This window comes from Vitis vinifera, chromosome 15 (genome assembly GCF_030704535.1).
Source record: "Vitis vinifera cultivar Pinot Noir 40024 chromosome 15, ASM3070453v1".
Lineage (NCBI taxonomy): Eukaryota > Viridiplantae > Streptophyta > Magnoliopsida > Vitales > Vitaceae > Vitis > Vitis vinifera.
The window spans coordinates 13,820,128-13,842,825 of record NC_081819.1 but is presented as its reverse complement, the minus strand read 5'-3'; positions in this window follow the sequence as shown (position 1 = coordinate 13,842,825).

Genomic DNA, 22,698 nt, shown 5'->3' with positions numbered 1-22,698 from the left:
GGGTTGAAGATACAAATCTCAAACTTTTCTGTAAAAGAAAATGAGAAGTTCTATGAATGTTGGGAAAGGTATATGGAGGCCATCAATGCTTGTCCTCATCATGGCTTTGATACATGGCTCTTGGTGAGCTATTTTTATGATGGGATGTCTTCCTCCATGAAGCAAATTCTTGAAACCATGTGTGGGGGAGATTTTATGAGTAAGAATCCGGAAGAAGCCATGGACTTTTTAAGTTATGTATCTGAGGTATCAAGAGGATGGGACGAGCCCAACTCAAGAGAAATGGGAAGGATGAAAGCTCCTGTAAATCCAAAGGGTGGAATGTACATGTTAAGTGAAGACATGGACATGAAAGCTAAGGTGGCAACAATGGCAAGGAGGTTGGAAGAACTTGAGTTGAAAAAAATGCATGAAGTCCAAGCCATTTCCGAGACACAAGCCCATGTCATGCCATGCACCATTTTCCAATCATGTGATCATGTGGTAGATGAGTGCCCAACCATCCCAGCTGTGAGGGAGATGTTAGGTGATCAAGCCAATGTTGTGGGGCAATTTAGGCCCAACAACAATGCACCTTATGGAAACACCTATAATTCAAGCTGGAGAAACCATCCAAATTTTTCTTGGAAACCAAGGCCACCTCCATACCAACCACAAGCCCAAACCCAAGCACCTCAACAAACCTCTTCAGTGGAGCAAGCCATTGTGAACCTAAGTAAAGTCATGGGTGACTTTATGGGTGAATAAAAGGCAATCAACTCCCAATTGCACCAAAAGATTGAAAATGTTGAGAGTTCTCAAATTAAGAGAATGTATGGGATGCAAAATGATCTATCTCAAAAGATAGATAATATTCAATACTCCATCTCTAGGCTTACCAACCTCAACACAGTGAATGAGAAAGGAAAGTTTCCCTCTCAACCAAGCCAAAATCCAAAGGGTGTTCATGAAGTTGAAACCCAAGATGGGGAGTCTTCAAAGTTGAGGGAGGTCAAAGCTGTGATCACCTTGAGGAGTGGGAAGGAGGTTGATCAACCCTTGCCTAAGGGAAGGCAAGATGAAGAACTCATGTCAAGGAGAACCTTGGTTAAAGAGAGCAATAACCAAGAAGAGAAGAGTGGGAAGAAAAATGCATCTAAATCAAGCATTGATGAAGAGTCAAGGATAGTGATTAAAGAGGATATGATGAAGAAACATATGCCTCCCCCTTTTCCTCAAGCGTTGCATGGAAAGAAGGGAATCAAGAATTCATCAGAAATTCTTGAAGTTTTGAGATAAGTGAAGGTGAATATACCCTTACTTGATATGATCAAGCAAGTCCCTACATATGCAAAATTTTTAAAAGACTTGTGCACGGTCAAGAGAGGGTTAATTGTGACAAAGAAGGCTTTCCTCACTGAGCAAGTAAGTGTCATCATTCAGTGTAAGTCTCCAGTTAAGTACAAAGATCCGGGATGTCCCACCATTTCAGTCAAAATTGGAGGGACACATGTGGAGAAGACTTTACTAGACTTGGGGGCAAGTGTGAATTTGCTCCCATACTCTGTGTACAAGCAACTGGGACTTGGAGGATTAAAACCCATAGCCATCACTCTCTCCTTAGCTGATAGGTTAGTCAAAATCCCAAGGGGGGGGGGGGGGGATAGAGGATGTTCTAGTTCAAGTGGACAAATTCTACTATCCCGTGGATTTTGTGGTCCTTGATACTGATCCCACTGTTAAGGAAGCAAATTATGTGCCAATCATCCTTGGGAGACCTTTCCTAGCTACCTCCAATGCCATCATCAATTGTAGGAATGGGGTGATGTAGCTCACATTTGGAAACATGACCTTGGAATTAAACATATTCCACCTATGCAAGAGGCATCTACACCCAGAAGAGGAGGACGGATTGGAAGAGGTGTGCTTGATCAACACTTTGGTTGAAGAGCATTGTGACAATAATTTAGAAGAGTGCTTGAACGAAAGCCTTAGAGTGCTTGAAGAAGGGTTACCTGAACCCTTTAATGTGTTAGCCATCATGTCTCCTTGGAGGAGACAGGAAGAGATCTTACCACTGTTCAATAAGGAGCAGCTACGGAGGACCCTCCAAAGCTTGTTTTGAAGCCACTTCCTGTTGATTTGAAGTATGCATATTTGGAGGAATATGAGAAGTGTCCAGTGGTGGTTTCTTCAACTCTCACAAGTGATCAAGAGGATAGTCTTTTGGGAGTCCTCAGAAAATGCAAAAAAGCCATTGGATGGCAAATTTCTGATCTGAAAGGGATTAGCCCTTTGGTATGCACCCACCATATCTACATGGAGGAGGATGCAAAACCAGTGAGGCAGCCCCAGAGGAGGTTGAATCCTCACATGCAAGAGGTGGTAAGGGTTGAAGTTCTGAAGCTACTTCAAGCAGGGATCATATATCCCATTTCAGATAGCTTGTGGGTGAGCCCAACCCAAGTAGTCCCAAAGAAATCTGGAATTACTGTGATCCAGAATGAGAAAGGGGAAGAAGTCTATACACGTCTTACCTCAGGATGGAGGGTGTGTATAGACTACAGGAGGTTGAATTCAGTGACTAGGAAGGACCATTTCCCATTTCCTTTCATGGACCAAGTCCTTGAGAGAGTCTCGGGGCATCCTTTCTACTGTTTTTTGGATGGTTACTCAGGGTACTTCCAAATAGAGATTGATTTGGAAGATCAAGAAAAGACAACCTTCACTTGCTCCTTTGGTACTTTTGCCTATAGGAGGATGCCCTTTGGTCTATGTAATGCACCTGCAACTTTCTAAAGATGTATGCTAAGCATCTTCAGTGATATGGTGGAGCGCATCATGGAAGTCTTCATGGATGACATCACTGTATATGGAGGTTCTTATGAGGAGTGTTTGTTGCATTTAGAAGTTGTTCTCCAAAGATGTATTGAGAAAGACCTAGTGCTAAATTGGGAGAAGTGCCATTTTATGGTACAACAAGGAATTGTCTTAGGACATATAATCTCCAAGAATGGCATTGAGGTAGATAAGGCAAATGTGGAGCTAATTGTTAAGCTGCCACCTCCCACAAATGTTAAAGGAGTTAGGCAATTCCTAGGACATGCCGGGTTCTATAGGAGGTTCATTATGGATTTCTCAAAAATCTCAAAACCTCTTTGTGAACTCTTGGTAAAGGATGCCAAGTTTGTGTGGGATGAGAAATGTCAGAAGAGTTTTGAGGAACTGAAGCAATTCCTCACAATTGCACCAATAGTGAGAGCCCCAAATTGGAAATTACCTTTTGAGGTAATGTGTGATGCAAGTGATCTTGCTATGGGGGCTGTTTTGGGGCAAAGAGAAGATGGAAAGCCCTATGTGATTTATTATGCAAGCAAAACTTTGAATGAGGCTCAAAGGAACTACACAACTACTGAGAAGAAGTTGTTGGCAGTAGTTTTTGCCTTGGATAAGTTTCGTGCCTATTTGGTAGGGTCCTTTATAGTGGTGTTCACTGACCATTCCGCTTTGAAGTACTTGCTAACCAAGCAAGATGCCAAGGCAAGATTGATAAGATGGATCCTTTTGCTTCAAGAATTCAATCTCCAAATCCGGAATAAAAATGGAGTAGAAAATGTGGTAGCTGACCACTTGTTAAGACTTGTGATAGCACATGACTCACATGGTCTACCTATCAATGATGACTTCCCTGAGGAGTCTCTCATGTCAATAGAGGTAGCTCCATGGTATTCTCACATTGCAAATTACTTGGTTACTGGAGAAGTTCCAAGTGAGTGGAGTGCCCAAGACAAGAAGCATTTCTTTGCTAAGATCCATGCCTATTATTGGGAGAAGCCTTTTCTCTTCAAATATTGTGCGGATCAAATCATAAGGAAATGTGTTCCTGAACAAGAGCAATCAGGAATTCTATCCCATTGTCATGACAGTGCATGTGGAGGTCATTTTGCTTCCCAAAAAACAGTCATGAGAGTGGTCCAATCAGGTTTTTGGTGGCCCTCTCTTTTCAAGGACGCCCACGTTATGTGCAAGGGATGTGATCAGTGTCAAAGGCTAGGAAAGCTAACACGCCAGAATATGATGCCCTTGAACCCCATCTTGATAGTGGATGTCTTTGATGTTTGGGGGATAGACTTCATGGGACCATTTCCAATGTCATTTGGACACTCCTACTTTTGGTGGGAGTGGATTATGTCTCTAAGTGGGTAGAAGCAATCCCATGTAGGAGCAATGATCATAAGGTGGTTCTCAAATTTCTCAAGGAGAACATCTTTTCAAGGTTTGGAGTGCCTAAGGCCATTATAAGTGATGGAGGAACCCACTTTTGCAACAAGCCTTTTGAGACTCTTCTAGCCAAATATGGGGTCAAGCATAAGGTAGCTACACCTTATCACCCTTAAACAAGTGGCCAAGTTGAGTTAGCCAACCGGGAAATCAAGAATATACTGATGAAGGTGGTGAATGTGAATAGGAAGGATTGGTCTATTAAGCTCCTGGATTCATTATGGGCTTATAGGACCGCTTATAAGACCATTCTTGGAATGTCTCCTTATCGCCTTGTTTATGGCAAAACGTGCCATCTCCCAGTGGAGGTTGAATATAAGGCGTGGTGGGCAATCAAGAAGCTCAACATGGATTTGACAAGAGCCGGGTTAAAGAGATGTTTGGATTTGAACAAATTGGAGGAAATGAGGAATGATGCTTACCTCAATTCGAAAATTGCAAAAGAGAGGTTGAAGAAATGGCATGATCAGATGGTAAATCAGAAGAATTTTACCAAGGGACAAAGAGTCTTGCTTTATGACTCTAAACTTCATCTTTTTCCCAGAAAATTGAAATCAAGGTGGACGGGTCCTTTCATAATTCATGACGTGCAATCAAATGGAGTATAGTGGAACTACTCAACTTCAAGAGCACTCAAACTTTCAAAGTGAATGGGCATCGTCTCAAGCCCTATATGGAATCATTTTCCCAAGACAAGGAGGAATTCATCCTCCTTGATCCACTTCTCACATGAAAACACTCAGTTCATGGTTGAACTTAGTCTCTTCAAAGACTAAAAAGTTCATCCTCTTTTGTTCCCTTTTGCGTTAATTTTAGTTTAATCTATTTTGATTTTTATTTTTGCCCTTAATTTCATTCTAACGTGGTTTGAATTGGTTTTTGTGTTAACATGCAGGTAGGAAAGCTTGAAGAATGAAAACAAGGGAAAACAAGGGAAAACAGGGGAGAAAAGCCAAAACATAGCAAAATTCGCACCACCCAATTCTCTGGTGCGAATTTCGCACCACCCTACCCCTTTGTGCGAAATCACTTTTGTGAGCATTTTCCAAAAGCATGCTCTCGGTCCCTACCCAAAATCTCAGTGCGAAAATGCACAGGAATGCGAACCTTGTGCGAAATTGCCTTTATGACCATTTTCCAAAAAAGCATGCTCTCTGTCTTGGAGAACCACAGGAATGCGAAAATTTCGCACTTCACTATTCATCTTGTGCGAAATTCGCACTTGTTATTTAAAAGCCAATTTCTCTTTTTAAATTCTAAGCTTGTTTTTCTTCAATCCTCTCAACACTTTTTTTCCAATCACTTTTTTCCATCCACAAGGTCCTCTCCTTCACCATCCCCTATCCTCAACCCCACCATGACAGCCCATCTCAAAAGCTTCATTCCATAACCGCGACCATCACTATTCACAACAGCCCATGCCTTCCATTTTCAACTTTTTCTCCTCCTTCCACCATAAAAAACCCTTCATTTCTTCACTCAACACTCCAAATCCATCCCTAAACCCAACCCAACCTTGATTTTTCAAAATCAAAACCTCAAGCATAGGTTTCAAAGCCTTGGTTTCTTCATAAGAAACCCATTGCCGCCGGCTATGGGAGCTTCAAAATTCTCCATTCTCTTCTTGTAAAGCTCCCATTTTCAAGCTTAGCCACCATGAAAAACTCCTTTCCTACCTCAGCCAACATTTCCCACCCTCAAAAACCAAAACTTTTGGCCATTTGAAAGAATCCAATTTCGCATTTACACGGGTGAATAGTGCATTGTGCGAAATTCGCACTACCTATCCACTTGTACGAAATTCGCACAACACCTTCCCCTTGTGCGAAACTCGCACCACCCTTCCCTTGTGTGAATTTTTGAGCTTCTTCATCCCTACCCTTCCCAATCCCAAGTCTCTGAGCCTCATTTCTTTGCTTCCTTATGGCTAAGACCCGAGGAGGCTCTACCTCAGCTCCCCAAAGTAGTCATAGAGCTGCCCTTGTGCGGGCCTCGCTAGATGCACCCCCACATGTACCTGATTCTGCCCCCCAGCGCAGATACCATACGAGGAGAGCAGCTGCCACGCCTGTGGCCCCTACATAGATTCCAGCTAGGAGTCCTCCTACAAAGAAGGCCAAGACTTCATAGCCAGGAGAGTCCTCCAGAGCACCTCGAGATTCACAGTCTCAGCCTCCTCCCACCAGGCGCCCTATCCTCTTCAACTCGCCCATTGAGGGCAATTCTGATTGCCGATCGAGAGCATTCCATGTCGAGGCATATTTTGATCACTCTGTTTTGCGACAGCAGCCTGAGTTGGGGGATTCATACCGCCTACTTGAGAGGTACCATCTTGTACCCTTTATGACTCCACTACAGTTCTTTTATCCTTGAGTAGCTTTAGACTTTTACCAGTCTATGACTACTCGTGGCGTCTCGGTACCCGTCTCGATCCTTTTTACCATTGATGGACGCTAGGGTATTTTGGGGGCTAGACAGATTGCCAAGGCGTTCCATATCCCTTATGCACCAGCAGATCCAGCTGTATTTAGACGCTGGGCCCTACTTTCTGAGTGGGACATGGTTCGTATACTATCTCGAGGGACATCTTCAAACAGGATCATTATGAGGAAGGAGCTTCCCCCTGGGATGCTCCTAGTTGATGTGGTGCTTCGAGCCAATCTTTTTCCTCTTCAGCATAGAGTGTAGAAGCGAGGGGCCATTCTAGAGGCATTATTCCGTATCTCTGAGGGCTACTACTTTGGCCCCCCATCATTTGATTATGGCCGCCCTCCTCCATTTTGAGGAAAAGGTGCATAAGAGGCATCTTACGAGGGCAGACACCATTCTTTTACTTTTCCCTCGGTTGCTATGCCATGTTCTGGCGCATATGGGCTTCCCTGTAGACCCTCATTCTGAGACCCGCCGCCATTGTCGAGAGAGCTTCTCTCTTGACCAATGGAATCAGGTATTTCTCCATCAGCATTCCCCAGAACTTCCCGAGCCAAGGGAAGTTCCTCCACAACCCTTACCATCTATATCTGCTCCGTCCACTTCAGCTCCCTCGGAGCCCGTACCAGAGGCAGCATCGTCTGATGCCCCACCTACTGTTCTTCCTACCTCAGAGCCGCCCATTACTATCCCTGGTGCAGAGTATCGTGACTTGCTCGCTTCTTTCCAGACTCTGACCACTACTCAGACGGCCATTATGGAGCGGATGGACCACTTCCAGCTTCGGTAGGACCAACAGACTCTCATTCTCCTTGAGATTCAGCAGCACCTCGGTCTTTTGTCACCAGCTCCACCTGTTGCTCCTGTACCCTCAGAGCCTTCTGCTCCAGCTGATGATGCTACACCTGTAGCGGTACGTTCCACAGTTGCAGCTGAGGACCCTTCCTATCCACCAGAGGAGCCTACTACTTGATCATACGATCACTCCTCTCCCTTTTTGATTTGTATCTATATTCTATGTTTTTGAATGTGTTATATATTTTGGACTACTTTTATACTGGGATTGGATGTATTCCATGTTTATCTTGTATATTGTACTCTCTCAGTTTATATAGACATCTTCCTTTTTATGTATTTTAGCTTTTCCTTTTTATTTCCTCTAATCATCACTCTTATGATTTTTCTTTTCTTATGCAACATGTGGTTTTTCTTGTTCATTCAGAGTCCCTTACTATCAAGAGGTATCATTTCCTCCCTTTTATTATCACTTGCTTTTGGAACATTGAGGACAATGTTCATCCTAGTTGGGGGGAGAGTTGAGGAAGTAATTTCTTGGATTTTTGGTTAAGTTATTTTGCTAACAAATTTTTGCAAACTCTCTTTGTTTCTCAAAGATAAATTCTCAAAAGTAAATGGGAGAAATTAAATTCTTATCTTATTGCCATAGTCTCAGAGTTTGTATTATGCTTATTAAAGTTGATAAATTATTGAAGCTCCTTTTGATTTCAATCTTAAGTCTTCCACTCTAATCTTTTCACACACTGAACACATTAGATTCCAGTTATAAGATGGAAAACTTTCTCACCCCCTAAACTTAGGAAATTTTCGACTTGGTGCCTTTGACCTCATTCTATTAGTGTTGGGACACCTTATAAAAGGTCAATGTGTCTTATGAAAAATTTTGCTTCACTTGCTTTGAAACCCAAGCAAGGTCCGAGGGGTATATGATAAAAATCTTTGAAGCCTGGTGCCCTAAGCCTTTATTGGTTGGGAGTCACCGACCTCACTGCTCGTTACATGGGTGGATGGGTGGAGTTCAAAAAAAAAAAAGTGCGTTCTTAGCCTTTTATATGGGGGTTAGTGTTGCTAAAGTTAGAGAAAAACCTTAGTTGGGGGGAGAATATAGTTTGACATACTATAACTGGAAACTAAGCACCTTAACACTTAGATTTTTGTGGAAAATTAAGAGTTGGTCCTTTGGGAGTAGAAATTATTTTGATACTCAAATTTGCATAATGCCCACTCTTTGTATGTTGTGATAGGTAAGTTATTTGATGACTCTTGTTGATGATTGAGTTTTATATCCTTGACTTACCTTGTGAGAGTTTGATCCAATCATGCCACTTGATTATTTTTTGGAGTGATCAGCATGATTTTGTAAATTATTACATTATCTATTTTTCTTTCTTTCTTTTTCTCTCCTTCATTGCTCAGGGGCTAGCAATGTGTCAGTTGGGGGGAGTGATTACTACCCAAAAAGTGTTATTTTACGCTTTTAATTCATTATGTTTTAAGCACTTTTGTGTAGTAGTTCTCCATTTTTATTCCAATTGGTATGTTAAGGACCTAGCAATGACTTCTAATCATATTTGTGGCTAGTTTTAGTGTTTTGACAGCTTTTTGGATCATTAAGACAAGCCAAGTAAAGGAGAGAAGCAAAAAGGAAAACAGAGTAAAGAAAATAGAGGACAGCAGCTGTAGTCTTCCTTTGCACTTTTGGAGCACTTCCCGAAGTCCATTTTCTACATTCTATATACCATTTCAAAGCTCAGGAAGTTAAGAATCCAACGCTTCAAACCGTGTATGATTTAGAGCTGAAATGAGGAAGATATGGCCTTTGGAAGACAACTGCATCAAGCTAAGAGCAAATTTCGCACCACCAGCCATGCAAGTGCGAATTTCGCACCAGCCCATGCGTCTTTGGTGCGAAATCTCCTCTGTTCTGCCGACCCCACATGAGATCTTTTCTTTTGTATTTTTTAATGTAAATTCCTTTCCTATCCCTGTAATTAGCCAATCACAGGCTTTGCTTTTGTAAAGACTATATGAGGGGTGGAAATCATCTCTAGAAAGACGACTAACATATTGTATTTTTTTACACTTAGTGAAATACAGGGCTCTTTTTACTTTCCTTTTCTCTCGACTATTTTCTTTTTCTTAGAAGCCAAACAACCTTTGAGGATGTTTTCCCAGAGGATGAGAGGTTAAACCTTTGGTTTCTTTGAGTGAAGGAAGCTAGGTGAAAAGTCTAGATGCTAAAGTGGAAAACTCTCGTGCATTAAATGCAGGTAGTTGGAGTTCATAAATGGCTTCTAAATCTAAATTTTTGCTTTAAATCCCTTAGAATCACTTTGAATGGCCAATACATGATAAGCTTTAGGTCTCTATGGATACTTATTGCTAGATCCACATCAGACCATTAGTTATCATGTACGAGCCATTGGAAAGTGACTCAAGGTGAAGACCCATAGTGTCTAAAGCCATTAATGGAACTTGACTACCATTTCTATTGACTTTTTATGGATTAATCTTCATTGTTAAACCTATACCGGTTTGGGAAACAACCATCCTTTATGTTGTTGTCCCCAATACGAGATGAGAAATCCGGAATTTCCACTTTGCATTCTGAATTTGATCCTAGCAACCCTTAGCTCCGGGAGACTTTCTTTCTTCCATTTTTACCTAGTTCTATGTTAGTTTAGTTTCAAACACCACTTTCAAAACAAATTTTATTTTCTTTTAAACTTGAAGTTTTTGACAAAGGAAATCATCAGATTCAATTTCTAATCTTGAGTCTATCACTGGTAGAATGAAAACTCATCCTAGAGTTCGACCCTAGAGCTGCTATACTATAGTAGCTTTGCTACGCTAGTATGAGGTCATAAGATTTATAAATATTTTTTTATTAAAATACCCGACTGGGCACGAATCAACACCTTTATGACTCCAGAGTTCTCATCATACATCCAGATTTCAAATTGCCACCTCAAGACCATGTGCTTGCATGTTGTACTGTTGTCTTTGAAGGTCTTATCTTATGTCCTTCATCCATTTCGTTTGCATTGTAGGGAGTCAATTTAGGAGTTGGTTGAGTCTGGAGTCACATTCTTGGAGGAGAGTTGGAGGTCGATTGATCAGAGCAGATTCACATTAGGGTTCAGACAGTTCAGTTGAGATGTCAGACGAGCTAGCTTCTACACTTTTTTCTATTCAGGAGTTCATGGCAAGGGTCAATAGACGTTTGGATCAGATAGAGAGTTCTCGTTAGGATCATCATCCTGTCGACATTAGCACTGAAGAAATAGTTCCTCATGCATCTTAGATAGTGCAGGTTTTTCCACCTAGGACTTAACATGGCATTCCATTCCATCTATCAGATCATTGTAAGACCACTCCACCACCTGCTGCCATAGTGTCGCCTCCCATTTTTTCTACTACTAATGATACTAGATTGGCCGAGCAAGAGGTCAGGGTTGAGAGACTTGAGTCCAGGATGAGATAGATCAGATTACAGGATGGAGGTTTGACTTTGGATGATAGGGATGGCATACCGGTGGCTAGCTTGTCCGCCAAGTTTCGCATGCTAGACATTGAGCGTTATAGTGGGATTGGTTGTCCTAAGATCCACTTGAGACTATATAGCATAGTCATAAGAGCACGTGGGATAGATGATGCACAGTTGGTGGCCCTTTCCCCATGTCACTTAGTGGAACAACTCGGAGATGGTTTGCCTCAGTTGAGCCGTCAAGACTTTGCACTTGGGAGGATGTGGCTCATGAGTTTCTGACTCAATTTGCTTTCAGTGCTGACATTGATGTATATAGATGAGAGTTGGAGGCCACCAAATAGAGGCCAGACGAGTCTATTTCTTCCTTTGTCAGTCGTTGGAGGGCAAAGATGGTTGGTAGGATAGACCGGCCTAAAGAACAAGATCAGATTGATATGATTCTTTGGAACCTACAACCGAGGTTTGCTATACACTTTGTGGGCATTCCATTTTAGGATCTCAAGGGTCTGGTTTAGGCAGCTTTCAATGTTGAGGAGGCCATTGCTCGAGGATTATGGACAGATACTGTTCCTTCTCTTGAAAATAAAGGGAAGAGGATAGTTGGATTATCTAGTAGATCTAGAGAGATTGACACTATTAGCTACCAGCATCAGAGACCCGCACATCACTCATACTATATGTCTCCCACAGCTAGAGCTCATTTGCCTCATTTGTAGCATCAGTATCAGCCAGTTTATGTTCAGCAGCCTTACATTGCTCAAACTAGCATGCAACCACGACCACCACATCTGAGAGCCACTACTCTCCCGTCGCCTAGACCATACGCACAGAGGCCCGCAAGACAATTCTTTGACTAGAGCTTTTGAGAAGCTCAGAGATGTTGGTTTGATTGTTCCATTGGCACCACGCCCTTTGCCACATCCTATTTCTTATCATTTCCGCTTACATGAGCATTGTTCATTTCATCAGACTCAAGGGCATTAACCGAAATTCTCTATTGTACCAAAATACTTAGCCTTTTTACGTAGTAACTCTGGTCAAGAAAACTAGAGAAAGAGTCACTACGACTTTTTTAGTATTCTGGGTATCGTTCTCAAGGACTGGCTTATGAAAATTGTCAATACTAGAATAAATGAATTATTTTTGTTTAAATCCTTAAGTGAAAAACAATATGTGAATAATGTGAAACTAAGTAAAAGAAATTAAATTAATAAAAAAAATGAATATTGATTTTAAATTCAATTGATTCAAGTTTGGGGTTTTCCACAATCCAACATAGGGTATAGAAATTAAAGAAAACTAGGGTATTTTAAGTAATATGATCTTAGGGTTTTAGGATCCTTGGCCGCTCGCGATCAAGTTGAGTTCTATAACTCAAAATTGTATCCGAAACCTAATTTTTATTTTTTAAAACAGATTCCTAAAACCATCAAATGAATGAGATTGATTATCAATGTAAGATTTGGCTTTTTAACCCTTCCTCCTCCTTATAGCTTTGTTTAGGGGCAAATAACGGTAGGTAAGACGAGGATAACTAATGATCAAGAATCACTAGTATCAAGTAATAACTTACCGTATCATTCCCTAAATGAACTCACAAGGATAGGATAAAAAAAAATGATAAATTGTCTCCCAACCAATAATTAATCTCATTGTTATAATAATTTACCCATTGTCCTATAGGTTTCCTAACCCTTAGGTTTTCATGCTTCAAGCCCCAAGTTGGCTCTTAGCCTCTCATGGGGGTGATGTCACATTCACAATCCATAATAGGGTAAAAATTCATAATTTGAATCAAAAGAAACTAAAAACAATATATTCAATAAAGAAGAAAAAGAAAACAAACCAAAGTTCTCGTCTTCTTCCACCTTCAATGTCAAACTCTCCAGAAAAAAATCCAAGATCCCCAAAACCTAGAATTGAGAGAGTTTATATAATATCCTCAATTACCTAACATGTGGCACACTCTCATTGGCCACTTATTACAAAATAATTTCCTAAAAATGATTAAAAAATTAATAAAATGGTGATTTCTAGTCGTACAGGGTCCTAGGGTGGATGGAGTGCTCTAGATGCAATTCCCGAGGTAGAGGAGGCGGAACATCAAAGTGGCAGTGGGTGAATTCAAAATTGGTGTCATTTGGAAGAGGATTTCGAATTCATAAGTTGAATTTTGAAATCATTTCGAAATGACCCTCCAGCTTGGTGCAGTTTTCTTCAAATGGTCATAACTTCTTCATTTTAGCTCCGATTTGCACACCATTTTAAGCGTTAGACTCCTGACTTCCCGAGCTTTGAAACGATATAAAGTAAGTATATAATAGACTCCAGAAAGTGCTCTAAATTTGTCCTCAAATTCAGAGTATATAATGCCATCAGATTTTTTAGTTCTAAATTTCCATGCAGCTGAATCTTGCTTCATGCCTCATTTCCTATGCTTTCTTGCCTTCTTTCTTACTCCATAATGGTCATTTCTCATCTTTAAAACTCATGGTATCCTTGTCTTACCTTTTCTTACGTTCCATGAGTCTTGACTCACTTATTTCCTCATTTAGCCCTTTCTTGATCTTTCAAAATCTAAAGTCATTCAATTTGCACCATTTTCTTCCCTTGAACCTAAGATAAGTCTCTAAAGTACAAATTAAACTCATGGCTAGGGCCTTAGCATTGATTTAGGTCAAGTTGGGTGATTTGAATGTCATTTGGTGCACAAATCATATCGAATATGTGCCATTAGAGCACATATTTTGGCCCCAATCAGGCATGCAACAGATTACTGCTCAACATTTTGCAATGCCATACAGGATTTGATTGATTCAGGGTTGGTCAACTTGTCGGGGCCAAGTGTGACCACCAATCCCTTGCCTACACATTCTACACATGCAGTTTCCTCTCCTAGTCTTCAGAAAATTGATTTGGATGTTGATGATATTGATGGTCATATGGCATTTTGGGATATTCCGGGTGAGGACTTGGTTCAGTCGACATGGGTACATCATGTTGCAGCAGTTTAGCTCAAAGCACTTTTCATTTTGATTATGGTCATCATTAGAGTTTTTTTCATTTTGTCGAGTCCAATTTTTAGTTCATTAGAGTTATTTTTGTTTCATTGAGTCCAGTTTGGTTCAGAGTCCAGTTGTTTATAGTTCATGTTGAGAGTCTAGTTGTTTGTAGTCCTTTATCGTTTCACATATGATGTACTCATTGGTTCATTTAGTGATATGATCTTTTTATTCTGAGTATGTGTTATTCTTTTTTCTCTTGAGTATGCTTTACATATCTTGCCTTGATGTGTGTTATGCTTTCGATATGAGACATCTTTTCACTTATAAATCATGATCACTTTGGCTTGACCTATCATGGAGGATATTGAGCCTTTTGACCTAGGATTAGAAGACCGACTTAGAGAATTTGAGACTATGACTCATTTCACCTTTTGATCAGAGCAGTACCATATCCATATCCATACCCTGACTTTTTAGACTTGATGACCTACCCAATTTTGAGCCTGACATGACACCACCCCTTGGTACCATTATACGACCTTACTACTTTTGTTTGCCTTAGCATACTACAGTGTCATTGCCTATTCCTTCCATCATATTCTTTGATCTGACTAGGTAGATTCCAAGATGGTTAGACCTGAGGTGAGCTTCACATGATGATAGATGGATCATGATGAGAGGGTGGTTTGATTGCTTAATGATATAGCTAAGATAGAGGGGTTGTCATGGAGCATCCATATTTGAGCCATTGCACATGACTTTAGAGAGTCGGGATGACTAGAGATGGGGTTTTTTATGAGATGATGGTAAGTGGCTTATGATGATAAAGTGAGGTGATTGTCAGAGGGCTTTGATGATTATCACAGAGCATCAGTGGGAGCTTTTACACTATTTCAGAGGAGTTGTCATGACTGTGTTTGATAGATGCCAGTCTTTAGTATTGGCCATGTGAAATCTTGAAAGCACGATGTTCGAGGTTGTGGTCAAATGATGGGTGGTCATCATTTCAAGAGTCATTTACCCTATCACCCTTACATATATAGTTACCCATTGGTAGCCCTTTGAGCCTCACACGAGCACCATAGCATTTTCTTTCATCACCTTATTTACCAATTACACCGGGTCAGGGACCCTATAGTGCTTGCATGCTTTGATTAGATACGTCATGAATTCTAGACCTGACATACATATTCAGGCCTCATATCTCACTTTTCATTGTGATATTTTCCACTTGACATCATCTCATCACTTTTTCCAACATCACATATCACCACTTGTGATATTTGTTCTCTGACTTTTCTCTCATCATTTCTAACTTGACATATCCTTGTTTTACCTTGAGCGGTGGTTTTTCACACATCACTGCATGGAGGATTGTCTCATTCTTTCCTCCCGTTTACTCCATGGGCAGTGCTTCAGAAATCTTATTTTGAGAGATTGTTTTATCAATGAGGATTCATGTTACATCAGTACATGGGAAGAGTTTATTCATTTGTCTATGTATTTCATGGGAGGTCATTCATTATTGATCAAAGTGTACGCAAAAAATAAATAAATAAATAAATAAAAGATGGCGTTTTTTTCATTGTATTTTTCTCCATTGAGCACATTTATGGAGGTGCTAGTTTGCTTCATTGGTTTTATGTGTTAGAGAGAGTTCGTATGAGAGTTTATATTTGAGATTTTATCTTGGTATATGTTTTGGGTGAGAGTATGAGTCGCTCATTCGATTTTTGTGAGAGAGTTGAGCGACCTTTCTATAGGATCTCTGGATCCTTGCCTTATTTGTCATTACATCCATTTTTATGTGACTTATCTTCATGCTTTGATGTAGATTGACCATCACTCACATTTCTATCTTTTTGTCTTCTTTTATCTTTATCTTATTCCTCTGTTTCACTCTACCTCATTTGATTTCTTTTTTTTCTCGTCCTGCTTGATGTTTGACTTGGGTTCAGCATCCACACTGTATTATTGCTTATTTGATGTGTCTACTCTTTTATCATCACTTTTTGTGTGAGGATCCTTAAGTCCGCAACTCATGACGTTTTCTACGCATTGCATCTCATGCATGAGGGGTATGGGGATTATATCATTGGGATCTTTGAGCCTAGTTTCCTTTCATTTCCTTTCATTTCCTTCACCCTATTACCTTAGCCTACGTTATGTCTTGTGTCTTAAGACCACCCTGAGGCTATGACTTCACACATTGTACTTGACAGCTCACACATGGGCAATACTTGAGATTGGTCGGAGATCATTTCTTAGAGCATGATGGATGAGGAGCTATGATATGATTGACACTAGGGCATACCCGTCTTATTAGTGATGGATTTTCGGAGGTGATGTGATCTACACTGGGACATGCCCCGCTCATCAATGATAGTTTCTTTTGGGATGATACCTTGCACTAGGGCATAGTTAGTTCATTTTTTCACTTGGATTGTGATGGATTGGGAGTTGTGGGATGACCCTACACTGGGGCATAGCCATTGCAGATAGCATTTTTCATTGGAGTATAGCCACCCTATCAGATCCTTTACACTGGGGCATATCCATCTTTTGGAGATATATTAGATTGATTCTTTACATTGGAGCATATGACGGGTGATATGGAGATTATTGGATTATTTCATGTTGTCCTCATCGCGTACTTGGGCATAGCCACCTTGTTAGATGTTTTGACATCAAGACTTGACTTTCTATTTGTGATTATTGCTTTCGATAGATTATAGAGCTATTGATACCTTGGGTTTAGTCTTCTCGTTATACTTGGATGATCTTGGATACCTGCTCACCTTTCATTTCATACTCAGACATTTCACCTTTGATACGTTCGTGCTTTCTATTTTACCATAGCTTGATCATTACCTTCTTTTATCCCACACATCTCACCATGACACATGACTTCACACCTCTCTCTTGATTAGAAGAAGATGTAGACCAGTCCTCGATTTCCTTGGTTATGCTTTCATACATCTTGTGGACTTTAGGTTTAACATCTTCCATGATGGCAGGGCCTGACAGGTTGTTGTTTTTTTAGTGATGATGCTTTCATTTTAACAGTTGACATGATGAGTGTTGATTTGCTTGCTCTTGTATTTTGAGCATTGGTCATCATTGTTTTTATTTATCAGTTAGTTTTGTTTTGTCAACATGGTATCATGATACATGGTCATGTTTAGCATTCCCATTTGAGATTGGACATCTTCATTACATGGTTGACGAGCATATCCCAAAGTACAACAATTCTTATGACATTCCACATCTCAGTCTTTTCACCAGCACATACTAAGGCATACCCCTTTCTTTGAGATTATCAGACCTTCGGCAGACTTCACTCACCTTTTGGCTTAGTTGTCGACCCTCATGATTTGCATACTGGGGCATACCCCGTTCTTCGAGATCATCAGATCTTTAGTAGACTTCATGGCATTTTGATCTAGTTGTTGATTCTTATGAGTTGTCATATTGGGGCATACCCCCTTTTGTGTCGAGTCTATTTGCATCACTATCTCCGACATCCTTTGGCTTTGAGCCATTTGGTCAGATCATTATTATGTCGATTGAGTTTTATCTTTAACACAGACCACACCTTATACGATCAGTCTCGTCTTTGTCATTTTTCGTATGCTTTAGGTGATTTTGGTCATGGAGACCGTGTTCCATCCTTTTTATGCTTTAGGTGATTTCGGTCATTGCGATCGCATCCCATATGTTTTAGGTGATTTCGGTCATGGCGACTGCGTCTCGTCCTTTTTATGTTTCAGGTGATTTTGGTCATTGCGACCGCGTCCCATATGCTTTAGGTGATTTCGGTCATGGCAACCGCGTCCCGTCCTTTGTATGTTTCATGTGATTTCGTTCATTGCGACCGCGTCCCATATGTTTTAAGTGATTTCTGTCATTGAGACTGCGTCCCATTTTTTTCTTGGGTTTAGGTGATTTCAATCATGGTGATCGCGTCCCGTGTTTTTTATGTTTCAAGTGATTTCAGTTCTTACGACTACGTTTCATTTGTTTTAGGTGATTTTGGTCATTGTGATCGCGTACTGTTCTTTCCTTCAGTTTGGCGATCTCGGTCATTGTGACTGCGTCCCGTTCATTCCTTTAGTTTAGGTGATTTCAGTCATGGCAACCGCGTCCCATTTGTTTCAGGTGATTTCGGTCATTGTGATCGTGTCCCATCATTTCCTTTAGATTCAGGTGACTCTAGTCTTTGCACACTTTATCCTCACAACTTCATATTCCATTTTACTTTCGTATAGTAGATGTGTGGTTTCTTTCTTTGTACACATATATTCCTATACTCCTAGGTGGTTCAGCTGCTACTTGACTTCGACATCGATTTTCAAGTCATTTTTGGAGACTTTTCTGAGTGAGTTTGGACCCATAGTGTATCTTTAGAGGCACCTTAGGAATTTTCGTTCTTGCAATTTTTGTAAGGTTTTAGAGTCTCTTTATTCTTGTTTTAGTTTAAGAGAACTAGTGTCATACTGGGAATTTGATGGTCTTTCTTTTTCTTCGGCAAAGCCCACTTCGTTTCGTTTATGTATACACTCACTTCACTTGTAAACTCTACTGAAGAGAGGCATATTTGTAGACCCCAAAATTTGTCCTATTTAATTTATTTATCTATTATTATCTTTTTAACCTAATATTTTAAACCCATTTTGTTTTAATTTTTAATTTTCAACTTTAATTTTATTATTATTATTATTATTATTATTATTTATTTTATCTTCTTTTTTTATTTATTTTATTTATTATTATTATTATTATTTTCTCTTTCTTCTCCTTCTTTCTCTCATCCCCACGACAACCCCCACTTACCTTTTTTTTTTCTTCTTCCCATCTTCTTTCTTTTCTTCCTATTTTTTTTCCCATTTTTCCTTTTTTCTTTCTTCTTTACTTTTTCTCCACACCCATATCCCTTATTTTCTCCCTATTTCTCCCTATTTCTCCCTCTTTCTCTCTCACTCACCCCTTATATCACTGTCGGTAGTCTCACTGTCGTGGCCCCACGACGCCGACAACAACCATCTTGCTCCGATCAGTCCTTGTTTCTTTTTTTTTTCTTTTTTTTCTTCTTCTCTCTTTCTCTCTCTTTTTCCCCCTCTCTCTCTCTCTCTCCCTGATCTCCATGATGGTTACCTATCTCACCATTGCTATCGGCGACGCCACCGCCGACTGACAATTACCTCCACCATCGACGACTGCCCCCATCTCCGACCATATCTTCCATGTCTCTATCTCTCTCTCTCTCTCTATCTATCTATCTATCTATCTTTTCTCTCCACCCCGACACTCATTCTTTCCACTTTCATTTTAAAGGTAACCCTTTCTTTCTTCCTTTTGATTTCTACAGTGTTTTGTTTGGAGATTTGGGTTTTGTTTGTTTGGGCTTTGGATTGTGTTTACAGACTTTAAGGATGTTGATTTGGGTTGCAGATTTGTGTAATTTGGGCTTACATATTATTGGATTTCCTATTGGGCCTTTGATTTATTCATTTGGGCTTATTTTGGGTTGATTTCTGTTTTCTATTTATTAGTGTTGAGATTTGGCTTGTTGGATTGCTATTTGGTTTTATTTGGGCCTATTATATTAGTTAGATTTGGGCTGATATATTTATTAAATCTTATATTAGGTCTGACCCCTTTTGCTTACATGGTTGTGGCATTTCTTTTTGTTGTTGCTGAGAGCAGAAAAAGAGGTGCAGTGTTGATTGGGAGCAGTTGGGGTAGGTGAAAACAGGGCATGGGTTGAGCTGTTAGAGGACCAAAAATTTTGGATTAAGAAGGAAAAAAATGAGCATTCTGGGAGAGAGGGAGGACAGCTAAAGGGGACGACTTGCTGGATTTTTGAAAAGAAACTCTCTCTATATTTTCTTTGTTTTTTTTTCTTCTGTGAAAGGTTTGAGATGTTTGTGGGTATTTCTAAGTTTTGTTGAGGAAGCTGTGGAGAGCCACTAGATTTGGGATTGCATTGTAAAGGGTATACCGATTATCCTTGTCCTCTTTATTTATTTATTTATTTATTTGTATATATTGGATTTATTCTAGATGACCTTTTGGTATATATTGGTGTACGATCCATTTCCATTCATATTCTATTAAATGCTTCAAATTTTCATTATTTTAGTTATTGTCGCGTATGCTTTTGAGTAATTTGCTTATCTATTTATTTTTTTTATTCATTTATTTTGTGTTGTTCCTAATTCTCAAATTATTAGTAATGTTTTTCGGTTTATAGAATATTTCAATACACCGTTCCTTTTTAATTTCAAATTTATCTATTTATTTAATTTTTTATTTTATAATAATATATTTAATTATTTATAATAACTTTTTTTAAGTAAACCAAAATTCATATTTCTAATAAACCATAATCTTTTTTTATACATTTTTTTATATAAATTTTTTTTTTCTCAAAAATAAATAAATATGAATTTGGAGTCAATTTTTTTTAATAGATAAACTCAATTCTATAAAACGATTTTTTTATTTTTAATAAAAACTTTTTTAATATATATATAAATTAAAAAAAATTATCAAAACCCGAAAATCATGTTTTTAATAAATTTGAGTTTTTTTTTAATAATAAATTTGACATATTCCTTTTATATTAAATTAAAAATGACCTAAAAAAAAGATAATAATAATAAGTTACAAAGCTTGTGTAACGTCTCTTCAAAAAGTCATTATTTTCTATTTTTTATTCTTATTAAAGTTGGAAAAAAAAATCCCTTTTTGGTAAATAAATTTGAATCAAACTATTGCCGCAAATAAATCTTTTTTTTAAAAAAAGACATTTTTTTAGATAAGTTCATAAAAATAAAAATAAAAAATCTTCTTTAAAGACAATTTTCTTTCCAAGCAAGTAAATATCCTTTATTTTAAAGTTATAAAATTTTAAATAAATTTGTAGATAAATAAAATTGTAAGTGAAATTTTTGTTGTAGATAAAATTGAATTGAATTCTTTTTTACATACAATTGTGAAAATATAAGTTTCTTTACTTAAACAAAGTGCAAAATTTTAAAGTTCCTTTTATTTATTTATTTATTTTTATTTTTAAAAAGAAGAAAAATAAAGCAATTATCAAATTGTATTGCTCTTATGAATAAAACTTGAAAAATCATTTTTTAAATAAAATCAAATTCTTTTTATTTTCTTTTTATATATTATTTTTAATAAATTCTTTTGATGCAATAAGTGCAAAAAAAAAACTTTTTTTGAAAATTAAATACAAATGAGATTGAATCAAATCACTTGAAGAAAATATTTTGTAAATAAATAAATTAAAATCACTCATTCAAAATTGTTTTTTATAAAATCCTTTGAAATTTTCGGAAAACTTTTTTTTTCAAATATTTTTTTTAATTAGTTCAATAAATCAATTTGCATAATTTTATTGTCATTTATTTTATACATTTTTGTAATTTTGTTTTGTTATCACTTTTATGTATATTGATTTATGTTATTAATTTTGGTATCCATGATTAATTAATTAATTGTCATAATTCTCTTAATTTGTTTAGTAGAGACCGTATGTATACGAGCCTAGAAGGGTGCTACAGCTTACCACCGTACCTTCCCAATAGGTAACCTAATCCATGAAACCAAACTCGGTTTTTCACAAACCTGTTTTTCCTTCAAGAGTCACACTTAGAGTTTTTTTTCTTATTTTGTTTTCCCTTTAAAAAAATAAATAAATAAGTGACGACTCCAAGTCTTTTTCTAAAAATCAAATTTTCAACAAATAAATAAAAAGCGAGTTAGCCATCGAGTGGGAATGCATCAAGCGAAAATTCGGGGTCCACAATGTGCCTTTCCATCCAAAAAAATAACGTTGTCTCTAAAAAAATGTACATTGCATGTAATTATAAAGGATGGAGAGTACATTGCTCGATTTTGAACTCAATTGGGGCAATGTGCAAAACAAGCTCTAGGTTGGGTGGGTAAAGTGTAATAAACCTTTTTAAAAAAAATAATCATCAGAAAATAAGTGAAAACAACATAAAACAACTAAAATATATTTTCTAAAAACACCCTATTTTCTATTTTTAAGAACATAAAAGAGAAAATAGTTTTTTGTTGTCAAACATGTTTTCATGGTTTTTTGTTCTGGAAAACTATTCTCTAAAACAGTTACCAAACAAGCCCTTAATTTCTTACTTTTTTTCCTCTAACTTTTTCACGGATAACCAAACAATTTCCTTAACATTCTTTGAGAACCAAATATAACCTCAATGTTAAGTTTCAGATCAAGTTTGGATCGAGTTAAATTCCTAACTTAAATCCAAACCTAGAAGGTCTAGACCTTGGTTCAACCCATTTATCTCTCCACTTATGCAATGTCTACAATACTCATTTATCTAACTATATTTAAAGATGATCAAGTTTCAGATCATCTTTATAAGGGCTAAGCTATGTTTTGTTTCCAAAAAATTTGTGAGAAAATGTGATAGAAAGAAAATATAGAGGAAAAATGAAAGAAAAGAAAAAGTAAAATAAAAATAAAAATAAAAATAAAAACAAAAAATTATTCTTATACATTACTTCAAACTCATTTAATTTATATTAATTCTTTAATATAAATATTAAATAATTTAAAATATATAAATTTCTAATTAATTTAATTATATTTGATTTTCTTTGATATTTTTCATAAAACAATCAAATATGATAAAATTATTTTTAAATTATTTTTTT